General features: G+C 46.6%; 1 long non-coding RNA gene across 4 annotated transcripts in view; it reads right to left on the reverse strand.

Moving 5' to 3' along the window:
- Nucleotides 1–1537: 1537 nt before the first annotated feature.
- Nucleotides 1538–21258, reverse strand: part of LOC112664377 (uncharacterized) — a 30392-nt gene continuing 10671 nt past the window's right edge. The window contains exons 4-9 of one of the 4 annotated variants that reach the window (XR_007403171.1): nucleotides 19490–19928; nucleotides 16341–16579; nucleotides 15800–15919; nucleotides 9104–12883; nucleotides 3036–3103; nucleotides 1538–1770 (exon numbers count right to left, since the gene is read on the reverse strand). This is a non-coding gene — a long non-coding RNA (uncharacterized LOC112664377). Of the gene's footprint in view, nucleotides 1771–3035; nucleotides 3104–3652; nucleotides 5063–9103; nucleotides 12884–15799; nucleotides 15920–16340; nucleotides 16580–19489; nucleotides 19932–21258 lie in introns of those variants that run through there. The other 3 variants (XR_003139671.3, XR_007403169.1, XR_007403170.1) reach the window with 3 other exon arrangements.

A 21258-nucleotide genomic window follows, 5' to 3' on the forward strand; every position in this document is an offset into this window, starting at 1 on the left:
TGGCCTCTTCACTCTTTGGTTGCTCATTCTGCCATGCGTGGGCACTGTCCTAATTCATCTTGTACATCTTATACATTCTACCCATTCTCTGGCCATGCAAAATGCCTGCCCCGAGTCACCTCTAGGTTCTTTAACACAGTGGCACTCAACTAAGCTTAGTGAAGTTAATGAATGTATTATTATTTCTCAGAATACAAGAGAACATTGGAGTTGGGCTCCTTTGGACCTCTGTGAACTTAATCTGTTTCCCTTGATTCTTTTGATGTTGTCAGATAAATTGTCCCTTCATTTCTCATTGATTCCCTTTCTACAATTATGTGTTCAGTCTTCTCAGTCTCCTTAGCCTCTAACTCTTCCCAACAGCTCACTTCTCTGCTTCCCTTTTAGGCCACAGCCTTGGTTTATACCTTGCTAAACTTCATGGTGCACAGTGCAAAAGGTTGCAAGCAAAAAGTTGGAAGAAAGAGTCTAGAAGTCAGAAAACGTTATGCCTTTTTCAGACTTGGGAAAGCCATTTACCTTATCTGAACTTCTGTTGTCTTACATGTAAACTGGAAATAGTAACACCTCCTTCCCAGGATTGTTATGTGATGTAATGAAATAATGAACATGGAAAAAGCTAGCACACCATAAAGCACCAAGTGAGGGTTATTATAAGCTCCCTCTTCTGTACCTTCAGATCTTCCAGTAGTTCTGTCTCCAAGCCCAAGTTGCTCCTATACCTTCCCTATGGTGGCTCCTTCCATCTTACACTGTCTCCAACAACTTCAATCTTGAGCTTCTCATTCACTTTTTCCTCTCTGTTGAAACACACCCCTGTCCCCAACTCCTAGGCATGTAAACAACCTTTTACTTGGCCTTGTTGCCTGATCTACCTCCTGACAGCCACCGTCATCTTCCCTTTCCTTTTGTAACAGGGAAGTGACAGTGAGCTGTCACCCTGCTGGCTCACTGCCTGCTCTTCCATAACTCTTGGATTTCTTCCCACCTGCTCTCGCGGGCAGATCCTCACACTTGTCCATTTTCTCAGTCTTCATTCTCTTTAGCCCTTCTGCACAATGTCACATTTTGAGTCACTCTCTTGCTTCTTTAAACTTCCTCTTCTCTCAGTTTTCAGGGCACTTTGAACTTTTACTAGAATGCGCCTTTCTAAGCCTTTACCAACAAGGTGTTTCCTGTCTCCTTCTCTGACCCAGTATCACTCTTGTCTCCCTCTAAGTGGATTTTCTGCAGGTCTAGTCTTCTGGTTGCTCTATCTCCACCAAGGAGCCATAACTTCTCTTTACTGTACACTGGTTGAACCACACCTGAAGTATTGTGTTTACATCTAAGTTTCCCTTTCTATGAGAATTATCACAAGCTCAGGGATGTTCGGTAGAGGGTGACCAAGATGGTGAGGGAGCTAGAAACAGCTCATCTTATGGAACTCTTGAGAGAATACATATGGAGATATATATAGATATCTATATATATCCTACAGACAAGAAAATGCAGAGGAAACATAATCCTCATTGTCTTAATATATTTTAAAGGGCATGAAAAAAGAGCTTCCATCTACTGACTTAGATCCCTCTACAAAATAGAATTAGACAGAAATTACAGACCAGGCAGGTATGGAATTCCTAGCAAGAAATACCTTCTGGTCTTGTGAAGGCATTAAGAGCACTGGCTCTGCAGTAAGATGACATGGATTCAAATCTTAGTACTGCCTCTTCTTAGCTGTATGATCTTGAGCAAGATATTTTATTTTTCCGTGCCTTCTTTCACCATCTGTAAAATGAAAGTAGATAATGGTAGTCATTGTAATAAAGATTCATTATTCCCTTTGCTAGATATTGTATAGAGTTGTAGACACAATCACCCTTAATGATGACTCACAACATAGGAGAGGTAGATGCACACACAGGTCATTAAAATACAAAGTAGATCACTGAGATAGAGGAACCAAATATAAGGGGAAAGAGAAAGAGAAATGTAGCTGGAGGGATTGAGGATTGCTCGAGGAGGCAGAAGCAGTGCAAGTAAAGACCTGAGGATGAGAGGAGGAAGGGCATCTTTGAGAATTGGCAAATGCCCCCAACAAGTCCACCTTGGAAGCCTTCGCTGTGAAGCCAAACTACAGTGTTTGTCTTTTTCTAAACTTCTACAGCATATTCTTCATGCTGCCAATCATCTTTCTGTGTTAGGGGAGGGGATTTTTCAGCCTGCTCTGCAAATAAAGATATAACCCAATAGGATCTGAGCCCAAGAGCCAGCTATTTGGTCCAAGGAGCAGATGGTGGAGGCCCAGATTATGGCCCAAAGAACGGGTGCTCAAGAATCTGTATACTGACCAAGAAGTGACCCAGGGGAAGAGGAGGTCCAAAGAAGGCAGGGGTGGTCCTCCATTGGGGCAGCTGGAATGTATCTACACAGGTGTCCTTTCATGTTCATTGTCTAGGGCAGACCCATGTAGACAGTGGGGTCCCAGTGAATGAGTGAATGAATGAATAAATGGCATGAACGAACGTATGGCACAAAATAGTCTGTCATGTAGGTTATAGTATATTTTACATATAATTTAGATCAATATGATGTGCAGACATTTGAAGAACCTGCATTTGAAGAACCACTTGCTGCTTTCTGGTGAAGTGCTCAGCAATCCACACACATTGTTGAATGTCTAAGAAAATAATTTCTTTGCGTTCTGATGTTGTAAAATATTGTTTGGATTAAAAGGGCAGGAACAAATTGATGGATCTGAAATTTTTTTTCTTTTGGCTTGGAGATGACAGGGCAATCCATCAGACAACTTCCTTGGCTCCCTGTGACATTTCAAGCTCAAATGTTATAGCTTTCTTATTTTTTCTTTTCTCTTTTTTTTCACCCCCTGGCTCTCTATTGAACTGTGCCTTTAGGAAATGCATCCCGTAGATGTGGCTTTTTTGACACTTGTCATATGGCAGGCACTCAGTTGAGGCCTGTTGAATGGTGGCTGGGCAAACTGGGTCTAGCTTAACAGGTCATGCTAAAGTTGAGCTAACTTCTTAATTCACCTGTGATGCTGTCTCCAGCTGTGTCTTAGAACATCCAACAAGGAATTCTTGCAAAACAGAGTGGGCCCCTGGAAAATGGATAAAGAGGCAAGTATCTGTATAATGTGATTTCAGCAGTTAGACTGTGTGCAAAGAGAAAATATTACAAGTTAAAATGTTTGAGGTGCCTGGGAGGTTCTGTGGTTGAGCATCTGCCTTTGGCTCAGGTTGTGATCCTGGAGTCCTGGGATCAAGTCCCACATCAGGCTCCCCATGGGGAACCTGCTTCTCTCTCTGCCTGTATCTCCTCCTCTCTCTCTGTGTCTCTCATGAATAAATAAAATCTTAAAAAATAAAAAAGACCTTAGAATGCTTGCCCTCTTCACTTGTTTCTGCTATCATGCATAATGTGAACCTAGAAAGGTTGCTTATCCTCTCCCACCTGCAGCTTCTCTACCTTTGAGCCAGAGAAATGAAGTATCAGAATAAAATGAGTTAATGACTATGGATAAACTGTGAAAATACAAACCATGATTTGATGATACACACCCTCTGTATTAGTTATCGACTACTGTATACAGAAAATAAGCCCCATGCTTAGTGAATTCAGATATCAATTTTTTATTATCTCACTGTTTTTGCAAATCAAGAATCTTGGAGTGACATTGCTGGGAGGTTCAGACTCACAGTCTCTCAACACGTTGGCTGGGGCTGCATCATCTGAAGACTTTACTAGGGATGGAGTGTCTGTTTTTAAGATGGTTCATTCACATGGCTATTGGCATCAGTTTCTTGCTGGCTGTTGGCAGGAGGCTGCAATTCTTCACCACATGGGTCTCTCCATGGGACCACTTGAGTGTCCTTAGGCCATGGCAGCCAGCTCTCTGCAGTGAGTGATCCAAGGCAGCATTGCAATATGCTTTATGCCTAGGCTCAACGGATACAAATTGTGATTTCCTCAACATCCTCTGGATTACATGGGTCAGCACTAGTAAGTCTGGGAGGGGGACAACACAAAGGCCGGAATTCCAAGAGACTATCTTTAAGGCTGACATCCACACAGTCCGTCAGGTTAAATGGTTCCTCTGGGAAATGAGGAATATAGCTGATTATCTCCAAGGTCTCTGCTCTGCAACCACATTGCTGCTTGCTCCAAATAGCTCTTTGGCAAGCCTACTAGGCAGCTCCTTCCCTCTCCCATCTAGCTTAAAATTCGTGCTATCCTTGTCAACCCGTTCCATACTAACACTTCAGTTTCAGTCTCTTTGGGGCATATGAAAATCACCATGTGTTGCATCTGAGGGACATTTCTGGAGCTCTTCATGCTGGGTTGCATGGATTTGCCACTTACAGGTGCCAACCATTGCAGTCGTTTAGTGTCACCACATCCTTATTTGTGCGAGATGGAGCCCCTGCCCTGAGAGCCAGTGAGGAAGTGAATGATGTTGGTAGTGAGGGGGAGGAGGAGGGCCACGGTCTCCAGCTCTGACAGTTGGCCTCACATTTTTGTATTTTGCAAAACGTGTCTGTTTCTGGGCTCTCGCTTGGAGTCTGTTGACTCTTAGGGAAACAGAGCTAGCATAGTTTCTGCCACTTTGCGGATTGAACAACTAAGGTTCAGGAAGTCTTAACAGAGCATTTGCTAGAAGAAGGGACATAGGAGGATAAAATATTGGGTGGTTCAAATGTGGAATTTGGCTTGAAATGTCTTGGTGTCTGGCGCATATTAAGCGAGGTTAATGAACTTCTTTGACTAGAGCTTCCAAGACAATTAATTGGTCACAGAACAAGATCTAATATATGGATTATTATGCTTTATCTTCAGATTTCTCCACTCCTTCCAGCTCTTGAGCTGTTTTCTATCTTCTTGGTCCCAGATGCCCTGGGACCATCATGGCCCTCAAGACTTCAAGGTCTTGAGACTTCAAGGCCATCCTCATCAGCCTTGTGGATGCCAATGGCCTGGCTGTGCCCAGCTTCAAGGCCCCACGAGCTGACTGGGAACTGCTTCTAGTGGGGAGAATTCTGACTGAGGGTTCCATGAGCCCCTGGGAAAAGAGAGGGAGGAGCGCCAACAGTGTGGGCTGCACCATCCTTCAGCAGAAGCACTGGGAAGCATAGTCTGCCCATCCAAACAGACCTCCATATTCTATTTCCAGAACATCCTGGAGCCTAGATTTGCCTTAATGGCTGGCTCCTTAGCCCTAAAGTAAGAATTATGGGTGAAGGCACCTTCGGACTAACTCCCAGGGCCCCGGTGTTGGCTGGGTCCTTTGTTGGAGCCCACAGGCCGTCCCCACCCTGCCAGCTCCAGCTCGTACCACGGACCAAAGTGAACTCTCCTCCCCACTCCAAGTCCCTTAGAAGATTGCCAAGAGTGAGGTTCCCTGAGGCCGGCACACCCCACATGGCCCGAGCCCTGGGAGCAGCTGCTTCTCCCACCTTATCTTCCCTCTGCCTCCATGGAAACCTGAGAAAGACGGAAAGGGGGAAGTGGCCCAGTTTCCCAACACAAATAACCCCACAGAGCTTTCTCAGCAGTGACCCTTAGCCTGTTGTGTCAGCCTCAGGCTGCAGGAGGAAGGAAATAGACCTTCTATTGAGTATTTTTCTTCCCCTGTCAAGAAGATCAGAGGAGCTGAGACGAGAAAAGAAAAGGAGTCAAAAGCACCTTGTTGCCTCCTCCTGCAGGATTTGTGTTGCTTTTCCCCTCCTCTCTTGAGCTCTAAGTAAACAGACTCCCCAGCCGGGGAAGGCCCCAGGCCCAACTCAGGCAGGCCATAAATAAGAGCCCTTCAGCCTTTGGCTCTCGGTGAGCAGAGAGGGCACTTGTGAGCGGAACATTTGATAGCGGGGGAGCAGCGGGGGGAGGGCGCTCGTGTTAATTGAATCCCAATTTCCTTCTCCCAGGCCTGCTCTTATCTTTTTAATTATACAAGGCCTTTAATCTTCCTGAGGACTTGTCTCTGTCATTAATGCGTGATCCCTATTAGAGATAGGGGTCTGCTGGGGTAATGGGAGCCGCCAGCGGAGGCCTTTGGAAAATTTTTTGCTTTTGAAAACACTTAAGAGTTATCCAGGGCAAATCCAGGTTGAGGCCGGGAGACCCTCTGGGATCCTCTCAGCCCTCAGATGGTGTTCTTTGGGCTGTCTGTACTTGGGGGGGGGGGTGGACCCTGAGATGAGCGACAGGAGCCTCTGCCAGCCAGCACCTGTTGTCGCAGCCCTAGGAGCTGAGGGGCAGATGAGCTGCTTGCATAATCACCACGCCAGGTAATTTTCACTCAGGTAAAATCAGTTCAGCTATGCTCACAGGATGCTGGGCACCAGCATAGGAGCCCAGAAGGAACGGGATATTCTGTATCACCTAAATGTTGGTGGATAGCTTCAGCGCTTGTGAATAGAGATATGTTCTCACGGACTTTCTCCTTAACATCACAGAGACGAGTTACCTCCAGGTGACAGTGGCGTGGGACACTCCAGGGTTAAGGTTTCTCTTCAACCTCTGCCCTCACAGTTGCCCTGTCAAATGGCTAATGAGTTGTAAACCAATACTTAGGGGTGCAAAGGACATGTCCTATGTGAAGGGAGCTGGCTCATTTTAAACATTCAACAAAGGTTTGCTAAATAACTTTTTAAACAAGGGCTCTGAAAGCCATTCAACTTAAAATGTGAATCCACAGAGTATTAATCTAGCAATTAAAGTTCCTCCTTTATGGATTTAAATCTTACTGAAATTCATTTCTCTGAGCTGCATAGCCTTCAGGGTTCTGCAGCAGGCAGTCTGATATGTCACCTGCCACAGCAGCCCGACTGTCCAGGAAAGGGGATTGAGGCCAAGTCCCCACAGGGAGCCTAGTGCTCAACTGGGAAACAAGGTATATTTTGTTAGTTTTAAGCATATTGCAAGTATTTATAAACGTATATATGTATAGTTATAAGGCAATATATAGTATATATTTATACACTATGTATTGTGTATATATGCACACCTAACACAACTACCCACATATACATACATGTATATATGATTCTGTATATTTATATTATATGTGTGTTCATATACGTGTGTGTATGTATATATATATATAGAGAGAGAGAGAGAGAGGGAGAGAGAGAGTTACCTTCTGAGAAGTCACTTGTGATTTTAATTCTATCTGTATATCTATCTATCTATCTATCTATCTATCTATCTACCTACCTACCTATCCGCCTACCTACCTACCTATTTACTTATCCACACAGATGACTTTTCTGAAGAGAGAAGTCCGCACAAAGAGCATCATCAGCCAACTACAGATCCTGAGTGTGCATTCATGAGCTTCTGTACTGAGCCCCATGTCTCAGCAGCTCACACCACCACCTTAGGGGACTTGGAGGTGACCTGGCTATTAGTGATGAAGGCCACGTAACTACAAGAATCAAGAAGCAGGATTTCAAACCATGTCATCCATAGAACGTGGCCTTCTACCCCCGAGGTCCACAACCAAAACTTTCCTCTTTGCTTGAAACCACAGTTTGCTCCTGAAAGTGGGTAGTTCTAGCCATAGGCTCCCATGAAACTTAATGAACCTGGACATGGTCCAGAGAAGAGGAATTAAAACACTCTAGGGGAAGGAAAGGCTTCTGTTTAAGGACAGACTTAAAAATATAACAAAACAAACCCAGAGTAAAGTCTGGAAGGAGGAAGGATGAGCAGAGACACTGTGGAAGTCTATGGGATAGTGGAGGGAGGAGGCAGCTGTGCCTGCCAAGGGGCACTCACTGAAGCTTAGAAGCAGCAGCTTTAGGACAATGACAAGAAAGTTCTATTTAACACGTTCCATAAGTTTGCTGCCTGCTGTGTGATCCCAGTAGGTGGTAAAGGCTGAGAATATAAATAGATTCCTGGCCTATGGATGTTTTGCTGTGAGCTCCCTACAGAATCCCTGGTTTCTCATTGTCTAATTCAACCTACCTCAGTTTCTAATGCTCTAGACCATGAGTTGGCAAACTTTTCCTGTAAGAAAGCAGATAGTAAATATTTTTGGTTTTGTGGACAACTCTGTCACAATTATTCAACTTTGCCATTGTAGTTCAAAAGCAGCTGTAGATAACACATACAAATGGGCATGGCTATGTTCTAATAAAGAGAGGCAGGAGAAAGGCAGAAGGCTGAATTTGACCAGCAAACTGTAGTTTGCTAACCCTTGGTCCAGATCAATTCATTGTTAAGTTGAATTACACAATTTAAAACTGGGAGGTGTCTTGGTGATCACATCCTCATCCTACAAAGCAGGGAAGGGAGACATCCGGAGGTGTCAAATGAACTTCCCAAGGCCATCCAAAGTGGGCTGATCCCGTTGTTCGGCTGTTCTAGGGAGAACACTTCCAACCTCTGGAGGTACTCTGATGGAGATTGGCAAAGGCGTAGTCTCCTGCTAGAGGAAACGGTCCAACTTCACATTTCTGATTCATATAAATATGTACTGATGGTCAAAGACTGCCTTTTCTTAGAAAATGTTTCAGGTATAGAAGGATTTGGAAATATAACTTACTTTAAGAAAATTAAAGACTACTTTTAAATTTCCAGAAATCAGAAAACAAGAAATGTACCACTCTGTCTATCCTTCCTTCCCACGCCCAGTTCTGAGATGGGAGAACATTTTATTTCTTGACAGACTATGCAAGTGACATTGACTCTCAAAGTTGAATCTCTTGACAGATTGGTGTCTCAGAGATTGTACCTCTATCTCACTTAGGTCAATAGAGGTGCTCCCGGTGGGGCCTGGGCCCTGAGAGCACTCACCTATTACATTCAGGCAAGACTTTCCTGAAAATAATCCCTGTTCCATGCTTTGATGTCCAGAGCCAGGAACTGCTTAAATTAGTTGACACTCAGAGCCATTAGGGGAAAGATGTGTGTGTGTGTGTGTGTGTGTGTGTGTGTGTGTGTGTGCTTGTGTTCACGTGAATAGCTGGTGCAAGGAGGATAACTCCGGATAAATCAGGAATGCATCAGTGCTCAAAAAAGTCTAAGAACTACTAAATTTGTGGCTTTGTGTGTGTGTGAGACCCATTGAAGTTCCTTCAGGAAAATAAGTACTCACTTGCTCAAGTAACCTGTAAGTCCGAGGTCTTATTGCTGGAAGATGGGCATATGACTGTTCCAGGCTTGATGTCTGGACCTCTTGATGGTACCGCAGTTCATCATGGGCCTCTCAGCCTCTTGGCAGGCTCAGAATTGCCCTCTGGGAAAGGGAGCTGGGTTAGACACTCTTTAACACCTTAACAAAATGTCTGCAGCTGAGCAAAATGGCAGAAGTGAGAGGATATTTTATAGTTAGATGGCTGATTCACCTCTGAGGTTAGCATCATGCTTCAGGGATAGGAAGGATCTCTGTTCTACAGATTTAGAAAAGGAATCTATCAGCAGGATTTTTGGTCCACATAATAAGCGTTCCCCTAGAATGTTTGACGATGGGGGGACACTGGAATCTCAGAAACACAGCTGTGTTCTAGCCACTCCCTGAGCACCTCCTCTCCTGGAGAGGTCTCCACACTAATTCTTCATAAACCTGTCAGGAGACAAAACTTAGTTTGTCAGGAGACAAGTCTTTGTAACAGATTGCAAGGTTTCCTACTTGTTTCTTGATCCCAAGAAGTGAGGCAGGCTGGATAGTTGAATAGGTGCCTAAAGTGGGCCTGGTTCCTGCAAAGGGAGAAGGCTCTTTCAAACACGGGGTGAAGACACAGAGAGTCCTGAATTCAGATCCCAGCTCCAACTCTTATTAACCTTAGGCCATTCGAGAGTTAGAGGTGGGAAGTCCTCTATTCAGATCCCAGCTCTGACTCTTACCAGCCTTAGGTCATTATAGGAGTTATCTTGTCTTCAAGTCTCAGAGTTGGAGCATACAGACTGAACTAGACTTTGGTGAATATTACTTCCCCTTCTTTCTATTGGTTCTCACATGTAGTGGTCCCACCCAATGCAGGCTGGACACTCAGGGGCAGGGGGCCTCCGCCTCACTGGGAAGCTGTCACTGAGCAGATTCACCTGCAGGTTCATCCCAGAGTCTATCAGCTATCCCGCACACAACCGTTCTTCAAATATTCTTAATGTGTGTTTCCTGATTATAAAGAGGATAACCTACACATTGCAGGAAATTTGGAAAACATGCAAAATGAATGTAAAATAAATCACTGATAAATTTAACATGCAGTGATGAGCCCTGTTAGCATTTTGGTTGCATTTCTTCCTATTGTGCACGTGTGGCCATGTATGTTTTATAAAATTAGAAACCTACTGATGATAAGGTATTGAACCCAGATCATTCTTATTACTGATTTTGCAAACATTTCTCATATTACTAAATACTCTTTGAAGACATATTTTTTATGGTTGCCATATATTCCATAACATGGCTATATCCCAACGTGGGGAATCGTATCCTAACTTTTAGGCACTTAGGTTGTCTCTCACTTTTCCATATTGTAAATAACACATCAGTAAAAAAAAAAAAACACTGTAGGAATATTACTTCTTTGAGATAAATTCCCAGCAATACAAGTCCTGGACCAAATTCAGTGTGAGGAATTTTAAAGGCCTTGATATAGAGGAAAATGGAAAAGGCTGCATCAATTTCTATCGGTATGTGTGTTTCTCAGCATGTCCATGTAACCCCCAGATTCTCATATACAATCCCTCAAATATTGGAAGGTTGCTCTCAAATCTGCATTCCGGCATTCTCCTTTTGGCTGAACAGCCATTTCCTTAAAATTCTTCAAAGGCTCCTTTCCAAGCTCCTCACCATAGCATTCCACTGATTTAAGAATATTCTAATTTGTAATTATGGTCTTAAAAATGTGCTACCTAAAACAGAACACAATACACCAATTATGGTGTGACCCATTCCTGCCTTTTTTTTTTTTAACTTTGAATCCTATACTTGCGTTAATATAATCTAAGATTGCAGTAGTTATCTGTTTTTGTGTTTGTTTTAGCTGTCTATTGGCTCATTTAAGTTCGTGGCATACTGACACTCTGAGGTCTCAATAATCTGGTTAGTTGGGATCTCTCCCAATTGATATTTGTTCAGTTGATTTTTTGAACCCAAATCCAACACTTATATTTGATCGACAGTAGTTCAGTGCCCCAGCTTAAGTTCTAGTGATGCCCACAGAAAATAGGTCCTTGGTGCCTCGGGTGTGTTTCCATACCATATTGCCCAGTGGCCTCAGTCTGGGGCTTCTGTCCGGACTGTCCCTATGCAGAGGTCAGGAGAAGGTCGTGGGGTTGTTGGAGCCTGGGCTGCCTGGCGCCTTCCTGGCCGGCAGTCCACTTATGAGTGTTCTCAGGAGTAACTGGGATCTTGCCTTGAAATAACTCTGGAGGAGAGTGTGGCTGGCCTCTCTGAGAAGGGCTCTTGAGTGACGCCGGGACAATTCTACTAGCAGGGGAGGGGTCTCCTCAGAGGCCAAGGGGCTCTGCAAGCCCTGTACTCACCTGGAGGGGCACCTCTGGCTTGACCCAGGGGCAGGCCCTGGGACTCTGCCAGAATCCTGGCCTGCTTTGCTCTTTCCAGAGTCTTTCCCAACACCAATAGGGTGTAATTCCTTTGTGAAGCCGGCACTTCACTCAGTTTATAGGTGAGTCTGAGGTCTGCCCTGCCTCCCAGCTTTGACCTGAGCCCCCAAGGCCTTGGCGCACTGGTGTCTGGGCATCCTGGTTCCATTACAGCTCCCCCCCGCTCCCTGCCACAGCAGCCTCCTGTGGGCCACCCCCCAGGCTTCAGCATGTGCCCTGGGACATGGTCGGTATGGCCCCTCGGACTCATCTCATGGGAAGAGGCATGGCTTGGGAGCCCAGGGCAAGGCCTTTGGGAGTCACGGGGCCTCAGGCAGGGACCTTAGCTGTCCCAGGGACTAAAGTGATGCTGCTCTTGAGCAAACTATGTTCAATCAGCCACTTAGCCCCTGTCGGTCGCTATGCTTCTGTGCGTGGAGAGGCACTAGGGTGGATGGCTGGAAGGAGCAGCTGACCCTGTGTAAACAGAAAACCAAAATGAGAAGAGTTCGGGTCCACATCTGAGGCACTCTGCTGTACTTGTGGGGAAGAAACTCCCAGAACATGGAAACAGTGGAGATGGTGATATGGGGAAGGATCTTGACGGGGGGTCAGGGAGCTTGAGCTCTCATTCTGGGATCTGGCTAGTGAGCATACTGCCCATGGGCCCCATTTTGGCGCCAGGTCCTCTGAAGACAAATATCATCTCTCCCCAGCACTTGTGAACTTCTGTGCTCTGCACTACCGCCACCTGCCTACTGTGCCCTCCTTGGGGAGCGCAAGTCTCTCATCCCTAGAGCTCCCCTCCCTCCCAGGCTTCACTCTGGCATCCACTCAGTGTTTGGTTACTACGAGTAGGGATAATGCAACTTTTATTTAATTCAGATCGGTTCGATTCCACCCCATTCAACTCTCTCCCATCAATGACACTCTTTTATTGCCACCATAATTTGCTGTTTTGAAGGAGATAAAGCAGAAAATATGAACATACGTTAAAAATAACCCCCCTGCCTTATACTTCCTATTTTCAAAATGCTTTCCCATAAAGTATTTCATTATAGACTCAAGCAGCTGGCGTCATGAAATACGGTGTCAGATGTAGAATCCAATGAAAAACAAATGAAAAGGAACCTGAGAGCAGAAGGAAGGAGAGCGCAGCTCCATCAGGCCACTGCCCCATCCTGCCAGGGCCTCAATGAGAACTTGGCACTGGCCCCTGGTCATGGCGAGGTCAAGTGTCTGGAAACTTCTCTTTCTTCTTCTGAAATGCTCCATTATTTTTAGGCCATTTCTTGCCATTTATGTCCTTCTTCGGAGCCAAATCCTAAGATTTTGGAAATGGTGAAGGAACCAGTAGTCATCATGGAGGCCAGTGGTTCTCAAAGTGTGGCACTGGTTGAGTGGCATCAGACCCTCAGGGAACCCGTTAGAAATGCAGACTCAGGCTCAGCCTTCACCGGCTGATTCCCAGACTCTGTGTGTGTGTGTGTGTGTGTGTGTGTGTGTGTGTGTGTGTGTGTGTGCATATGTGTGTGTAGCCATCTGTGTTTCAACAAGCCCTCTGAGTGACAGTTGCAAGGTAGAAGAAGCTGATCTGGGCCAACTTCTAAATTTCAAACTAAAGCCCTGTGAACAGAAAGTCCGACTCCTTGTCTTGAAGGCGGTCAGCTGGGGAGCCCAAACGAGAATCCACTTCCCAGGCACAGTGCTGCACATCTTCTCCTGCCTCCCTCTCCCTCTGCTGACCTCTGGGTCACCCCCTTCATGAGCATTTTTGCCAGCCTGTTTCTCACTCTGCCTCAGAGTGCACAGAAGAGGAGCCAGGCCAGCAGCCAGGAGCCCCCAGGACAGCAGGCGTCTGTGCTTCCAACCTGGCTCTTGGCCCGCAACTCAACTCTCCTGGACAGCATGGCTCTGGAGTTTCCAGGCTCTGAGGACACCTGATTTCTGACACTCAGAATATATCCTCTTACCTGCCCTGTCCCTCTTTTGATCTTTTTTCTTCAGGATAAATCTTTGGGCCTGAACCAGACCAGAGTCCCTTGCACTCTTCTGGGAGGCTCCCGGCTATCGCTGGCATGTGACCCAGGGTTATAGGAGCTGTGTGGGTAGGTCTCCCCTCTTCCATTCCTGCCCAGATATAGAGTCCATAAGATGGCAGAGATGTGGGCACATTGGCCCTGGACACCAGCATTCTTGGGGTGGTTTTGAAAATGATACAAAATATTTATTACATATCAACACAGGGCCTGACACTAGGCCTTGCTGCCCCTCCAGAGTCAGAGTCTCCTGGTCAGAGTCAACAGGCCTACACTGAGGTCCTGCACTGTGCCCTGCATCTCTCTTAGCCTCGCCCTTCCCCTTTCTTTATCCCCTCTGCCCCCACCCCCATTGCTCTGCAGCTGTGCCTTGATGGCCCATGACTTCTCCCTGATGACACTTAGGAAGGTACTCATCCCAGGGTGCTTGACTTGCCAGAACAAAGGAGGCAAGGTCACCTGGGGAAAAGGAAGACTGGGATAGAATCAGGCATTCCAGAAGACAGGGGGAGATTTTAGGTACCTCTGGTGGAGGATGTGCTCAAATGGACCTGAGATGATTAAGACATTGCCCAGCTCAGGACAGAGACACAAAAGCCATGATGGGGTCCTTCGGCATGACCCAGAGTTTTGCCAGATGGATTTGTTGTATTTCTGCAAGGCAGAGGCTCCAACAGGTCAGTGAAGATGGCAGTGGGGCTGACCTGGGTCTTAGGATATGACTCAGGCCCGGAGTGCTGTGTGATGGGAGGCCCAGAGCAGCCAGGGGACCCGGGGAGGGTGGAGAAGCTGTGGGTTGCTGTCAGTGAGCAGGAGAGGAGGAAGGTGAGGTAGCGAGAGTGGGGTGTGATAGGCTTCCAGTGTGAGGATGCTGGACAGTTGTCATCCCAGGGACCACGTTGGTCAGAAACAAGAAATGCATCAGTAATGTGCATGGAACCCATGGCCTGCGATAACTTCTCGATGTGAATTTCCTCATGTAGACTTCACAGCCATGTATGCAGCACCAGCTATGTGCCAGGTACCACCCAAGGTCCTTCTACATTCCCACTGGCATTCGGCTCATCTCACCCACCCTGGGAGACAGATGTGGCTATCAAGGAACAGAAACACCTCGTGACTTGCCAGGCACCCACAGCTAGCAGGGAACTGAGCTGTTTTTAGATTCTGGGTCTTCCCACTGAAAAGTCCCAGCTCCTTGGCAGGGTCTCACCTGGTTCTTCTGCTCAAAAAAGCTAATGAGAGTCACAGAACAGGATGCCACATGGGACCCAAACTTCTGGTTCCCCTGATGCCCATGCAGGAGGAGGAGAGGGAAGCAAAGAACTGATACTTGTCCTGGGGCATACCAGGCAGCACTCCTCCCTGTTTTCTCACACCCTCTCACCCCCTGGTGTCACCTGGGGCTCCAAGATTTGTGCTCAGAAGCCATGGAGCTGCTGCTTATTGGCTAGATGTGTCCAGATGATCCTGGTATGTATCTGTGCTGAAGAGTGTGTGTGGAAGGGAAGTCTCAAGCTGCCATGAGGACCAAAGGAGAGAGTGGTTGCTGGAGGGTGTGGCCAAGCTCAAGTCTAATGATGGTGACTTCTGTTTGTTCATTGGTCAGGTATCTATGAGGCACTTGTCATGCCATAGTATGGGTACTGGAGTCAGAGCAAAGACAAAGCAGAGGCAAGCTCCAGTGACATTACAATAACCAAAGGGTGGCAAGTGCCACAGCTCATGGCTTCTTACAGACATTTGTTACTCTAGGGGTCACCCCTCCTCTTAGTCCTAAGGCAGTTCCTGACCTTTGGCTCTTGAGTAAACTGCTCAGTGAATACTGCCTCGATGCTCTGATTGAGCAATTTCACCTGGGATAAAACAAAGGCCTATAGATGGGGGTCCCAGAGAGGTGGTCTTTTTTGGAAGCTCAGGCCTCCTCAGATGGTCCTGGAGGTAAGATTGGGGCCTCCCTGCCTTTACTGTTGAAACCCATAGACTTTGGACTCCTTCTAGAAGAAAGCTTACATCTGCCCCCTGTCCCCATGTAATAAGACTTCACATGAATTAAATGACCCCAGGAGTATAAATCCAGCAGGAGGAAGTGGTTAAATCTCACACGAGTTGGCACTTCTGAGGCAAATAGAAGAGAGAGACCTTGGCGGACGCACTCCTACCTAGTTCTATGTAATGATTCGGAGTGTTTTAATATTTACCTAGCTATTAGGCTCAGCTGGTTCTTGGTTTGGCTCTCCTTTATCCTCTGATTTCCCAAGCAGAGTGTCCATCCTAGTCCCAGCTCATCCTCCTCAGGACGCCTGGATCACTCCTGGGGTCTTGGGCAGAAAAGGAGCAGAACTTGAATGAAAGGATCTGCATGTGCTGACCCATGTGACCTTGAGCAAGACATTTTGCTTCCTGAGCCCGAGTTTATTCAACCGGGAAACGGAAATAAAAATATTCACTGAGTCTGTGTCGGGACCAAATTAACACCCTCACCCACCCTCCTAAGTGAGAGAGCACCTACAGTGTGTGACGGGGCATGGGAAGCTCTTTCTGTGCATGATCTCATTTATTCCTCACCACCATTCGCAGACAGACGCTAGCTAGTGGTGCTTTTACTTTACAAGTGAGGAAATGAATTGCAAAATGCTTAAATAACTTGCCCAAAGCCACGCAGCTGGAAGTGAAGGGGCAGAAAATTGAACATACGCCAGGCTAACTTTCAACCCTGAACTCGAATCCCTGCAGCTTTACCTCAAAAGCAGATCTCTGCTGACTCCCAGTTGCCCCTGAACCTTCTCTTTTTCTCTCACTTGCTGTCTTCTGCCTTCCATCTGACCGACTGCATTCTGCTCCAGTTAATATTTCCATGGATGCAGAGGAGCAGGGAGGCGTCTCTTCCAGGCGCAGATGCTAACCCTTTCTCAGCAAACTGCTTTCATCTCCTGTGTGCCTCCAGACATCCCTGGGCCTGTGTGCGACGTGGCCAGTACCTGGCATTTGGGGTATCAAATAGCTAGTGAGGGTCATGGCTGGGCCTGAGAACAGGAGACAGTGGCTCATGAAATGAACTCAATTTGTGCACTTTCCCAGGGCACGGGGGAGGAAATGACAGTGACTTGTTGCTTGGGAAATGCTGATGGGTGGCCTGGTATCTTGGGAATGTGCTCAGATGATCAGGGGCTGTTTTTGCAGCCTCTCCCTCTCCTCCCCATTCCTGGGATGGTACTTTGGACTCCTCACCACCATTCCCAGGCACAAAAAAGAAATCTGAGTCTGCTGTTTTCCAGTGTTCTCAGTGCTAATTTCATAACAACCAAGCTCTATCTATGTATCTGTATGTGCCCAGTCCAATGCAAGATATCTAATTTATCCTCTAATTTATCCTCTGCAATTCCATGTGGTTATTAAGTGAGGAAGCCAAATCAGAGAGGTGAAGAAACTTCCCTAGGATCATACAGGTAGAAATCATGAAACCAGGACCCAGACACAGGGTCTGAATTCCTCAATCACTATCTGATATTCTTTGGATTCAGAGTCACCTCAGGCATTTCCCCACCACAGAGTGTGCCACCCTCATGGGCCTGGCCTTGCTTCTTTTGCATTGAACTTGGCTCTCTGTATGGTTCCACCACTTGGGTGGTCTAGAGGGGGCCAAGTTGGCCCCCTCTTTGCTCATGTGCCCATAAATTGCCATGGTGGTTATACGGAAGCACTCATCTCACGGAGGCAAAGGTGAGGACAAATCAAAGGCATGTGATAAAATATACCTGCAACCCACTAGGCATTTATTCCGCTCCAACTATTTCCTGGTGCTACATACTCGAGTGGAAGGGACTCAGGTATAGATGCTGACCTTCAAGGATCGTAGAGTCAAAGGAACTAATAACGGGAACTTAGTAGCTCAAACCCAAGGCAGGATATTCTGAATGCAAGTAAAATCCTTTGGAGAGGAGAAGAGTTGAGGATTCCAACAGTGGGAAATATTTGGAGGACGTAGTTTGAGCCAGCACTCTGAAGGCCTTTGAGTCATATGGAAAGATGGTAGGCCATTCCAGGCAGTCAGACTAAGAGACTGGGTACACACAGAAGTGGGGATGCCAGGAGTGAACAAGTGGTATGTGTGCAGGCCCAGCAAGTCTGTCTTTCTGACTGTGTGCTGAGTAGGATAAAGTGGTGGCCAGTCTATGAAGGTTTTCTAGCTGTGATGAAGACGTCCACATGTACTCTCTATGCAAGGAGAAGCTCCTGCTGACTTCGAACAAGGCAGTGACATGATAGCCCCTCCTTGGGGAAGACCTTTGTAGGGTTAATCTAGAGGGTCTGGGTGAGCCTGGAGCCTGGGTGGTGGGGGCAGGTGATGGTAGTATTGCAATAACCCAGGCAAGAGGCAGTGAGGGCCTGAGCCAGGGCAGTCACAGAGGGGGTGCAGGGGAAATGAGAATGCACAAAGCTTGGGCAGGGAAAAGGAAGGAAGGGATTTCTCTGACCATGGTATATTTACCCACTACCCCTGTTGCTCACACTCTGCTTCCCTGGAAGCCTCAAGGGAGCCTGGGAGGAGAGCTGTTGCTACTTCTCTGTGTTTGCTGGGCTTGTGACTGTGCTCAGAGCCATAGGGTCCCCTCCTTCCTCTGCTTTACTGCATTTGGATGATTTTCTTTATAATGATTGTCATAGTCATAACTATAATAATTATAGAGGCAATAATAAGATTCTGAATGGATGGAGAGCCTTTCTTCTAAGGATGCTAATGTGTGTGAGGTGAGGGCAGAAGGGGTCCTACCAGGAATATGATCAGATCCAATTTGGTAGAAAACAACTCCAAGCAGTGTGGAGAAGACCTAGCCACAGGGGAAGTGTTTCTGACCTCTATTCTTGAATAACAGGCCTCCCCTCTTAGTAAGGGCACAATCTGCCCCCGCTCCCTGGTAGGCACCTCCTGGATGCGGATTTGCTGGCAGTGGTGGAGAAGCTTGATTTAGAACTTCATTTCTCCTCCTCACCTCGGACAAGCCTTCCTTGGGATCGTTGGTATACAGTGACCCCTTCATCCTTACTTTAGCTTTTTAAATTAAATTAAATTAAATTAAATTAATTTATTTGGCAGACATAGAACACAAATAGGCAGAGCAGCAGGCAGGGGGAGAGAGGGAAGCAGACTCCCGGTTGAGCAAGGAGCCCAGTGTGGGCCTCCATCCCAGGACCCCAGGATCATGACCCGAGCCCAAGACAGATGCTTAACTGACTGAGCCACCCAGGCACCCCCTACTTTAGCCTTTTTTATTGTTTGGCCATACAATTAGCTTTTAATAATATGTCATGGCATTTTATGAATTACAAAGCCTGTTTGAATTCATGATCTCATTTAATCCTTGCAGTCACAGGGACTAGCATTATTTTATTGTTCCCACTTTACAAATGCATTCATTCTTTCAAAGAGCAGGTATGGAGCACCAGTCATGTGTGGGGCCCCATGCCAGGTGCTGAAAGCAGATACTTCGAGATTAAATGACGGACAGAGACCCAAACAGATTTGAACCCAGGTCATCTTTCTCCAAGCCCTGTCTTCTTTCCCCCTTTCGTGCCACTGTCTTAATTTTTAGCTCTGTATATTCCCAAAGTTTAGCACTTTATCTCTGCATGTTTCATGTATTCATTTTGTCTTTCCAAATATGTGGGAATGTTTTACCGAAAAATAAAGGAACTCACAGTTGGAAATAATAATAATAATTATTAAAGCCTATTTGTGGTAAGCCTATTTGTGCAAATTTGTATCCCCAATTATGCTTAGCAACATGGTTAGGCAGATAGGAGTTGCTCAGTAAATATGAGTAAACTAGAAGGTCCTACAGCTCCAACCTTAGCTCACTTCCACCTCAAACACTGGTCTCTATCCTCACCTCAAAAAGTCTTCCCCGTAGTTTGTTTCTGAAGCATTTGGAACCTTTCCTTTTAAATTATTTTGCAGCCAGTTTTCAAATGATGTCATATATTTTGAAGGAATATTAATATGTCCATTATAAAGATAGGACAATTGAGGCTAAGCAAGGACAGTTTAAAGTCCTAAAGTCCTTTTCAATGATTTGACAGCTGGTCTTCACTTCCTATACGTTCTTTAGACAGATAGAGGAGGTTGGAAATCTAGACGCGCCTCACTGGCTGACAATTTCTACAGATGCTGTGGTCTCCCGGGGTGAAGTAGAACCTTCAGATGACCGGGCACTTGCTGCCACCATGCGGTAGAACTTGAGGTCTGCTGCTCTTCCTCCATCTGCTCCTGGCGGGCGCTTCTTTCCCTTTCCCGTTTTGCTGAGTGTGCCTTGTGTTCTCAGGCACTAACTGCTGGGGGATATTGAGGGGAAAGAAAAGAAAGAATTATTGTCTTGTCAGGACTTACGTTCTGGGGTATGTGTTGTGTCTGAGGGAAGATGGGCATTAAATACATAATAAACCAAGATAATGTTAGATAGTGCTCAGTGCTATGCTTTAAAACAAGACAATGTGATGGAGTGACTGCAGAGCGGACCTACTTCAGTTAGGAAGGCCAGAGAAGGCCCTTCTGAAGAAGGGATGTTTATTCCAAGAACTGAATGCTGAGCAGGAGTCAGGCATGTGAAGAGATGTTCTCAGAAAGAGAGAGCAGGATGAAGCCAGTGGGGCTGGCTCCCAAGTGTGCAAGAGAGTGCTCCCAGATGGAGGGTGGAGAGGCAGGCAGGAGTCACATTTCACACAGCCTTCCAAACCATTCTATGTGCTATGGGAACCACCAGAAGGTTTTTAGAAAAGGGATAACATAGTCTGCAATGCCATGTGAGGATCTTCTTGTCTGTGTCTGAACTTGCCATTAAATGGAACTAGCAGGTACAAAGGGCCACACTTGGAGTGTCTCCAGAAATTGTGAACACACCTATGTTATGTGGCTGCACCTTTGCGATGTCTGGGGAATTTTACAAACTCCTGATGCCTGGGTACAGCCCAGGGGCAATTCAATCAGAGGAGCTGCAGATGGGCCCAGGCTGGGTTTTCTCATCTAGTCCTTTCCAGGGATTCTGTGCATCATTGGAGTTGAGACCTGCGATGTGCTGAGGAAACTCAATGGAGGAGCCCTTAAGGTGAGGGCTTGATAGGGTCTGTGGGAGTGCTGGGACTGAGGACTTGGCCCTGGGCTGACCACTACTATGGACTATGAAAAGAGAAGGAAGGGGGGAAGAAAGCAGGTGGCAGAGCCTTGGGTACTGATGAGAATGAGATGGGGTGAGTCTGGACTAGACTTGGAAAGTGATGCACATGGCCGCGTGACTGAATTTATTACGGAGGAAGAAGAAGCATAAAGCAGGCCCGGATTGGAAGGCAGTCAGAGCAGAGGCCTGGGGCTGGGGGTCCCTCGGCAGGTTTGGAGGCACACTCTGGTGGCTGCTTGTAGACCCATCTTGCCCTCACACATCCCACCCCACCCAATCTCCTAGCAGAGACTTCTTTCCTTGGAGACTTCCAGTCAGAGCAGCTGCTTCCAGAGCTGAACCTGGGGACAAGGCTCCTGCATTCTTGGCAGCTGGCCTCACCCAGGGAATGCTCTCTCAGGCATCAGGCTCTATGGATGGATCATCAGTGCTCTTTTGGTTGCAAGTGACAGCAAACTCAACCCAGAACTACTCAAGTAAAGTGGGAA

Source organism: Canis lupus, chromosome 17 (assembly GCF_003254725.2).
Source record: "Canis lupus dingo isolate Sandy chromosome 17, ASM325472v2, whole genome shotgun sequence".
Lineage (NCBI taxonomy): Eukaryota > Metazoa > Chordata > Mammalia > Carnivora > Canidae > Canis > Canis lupus.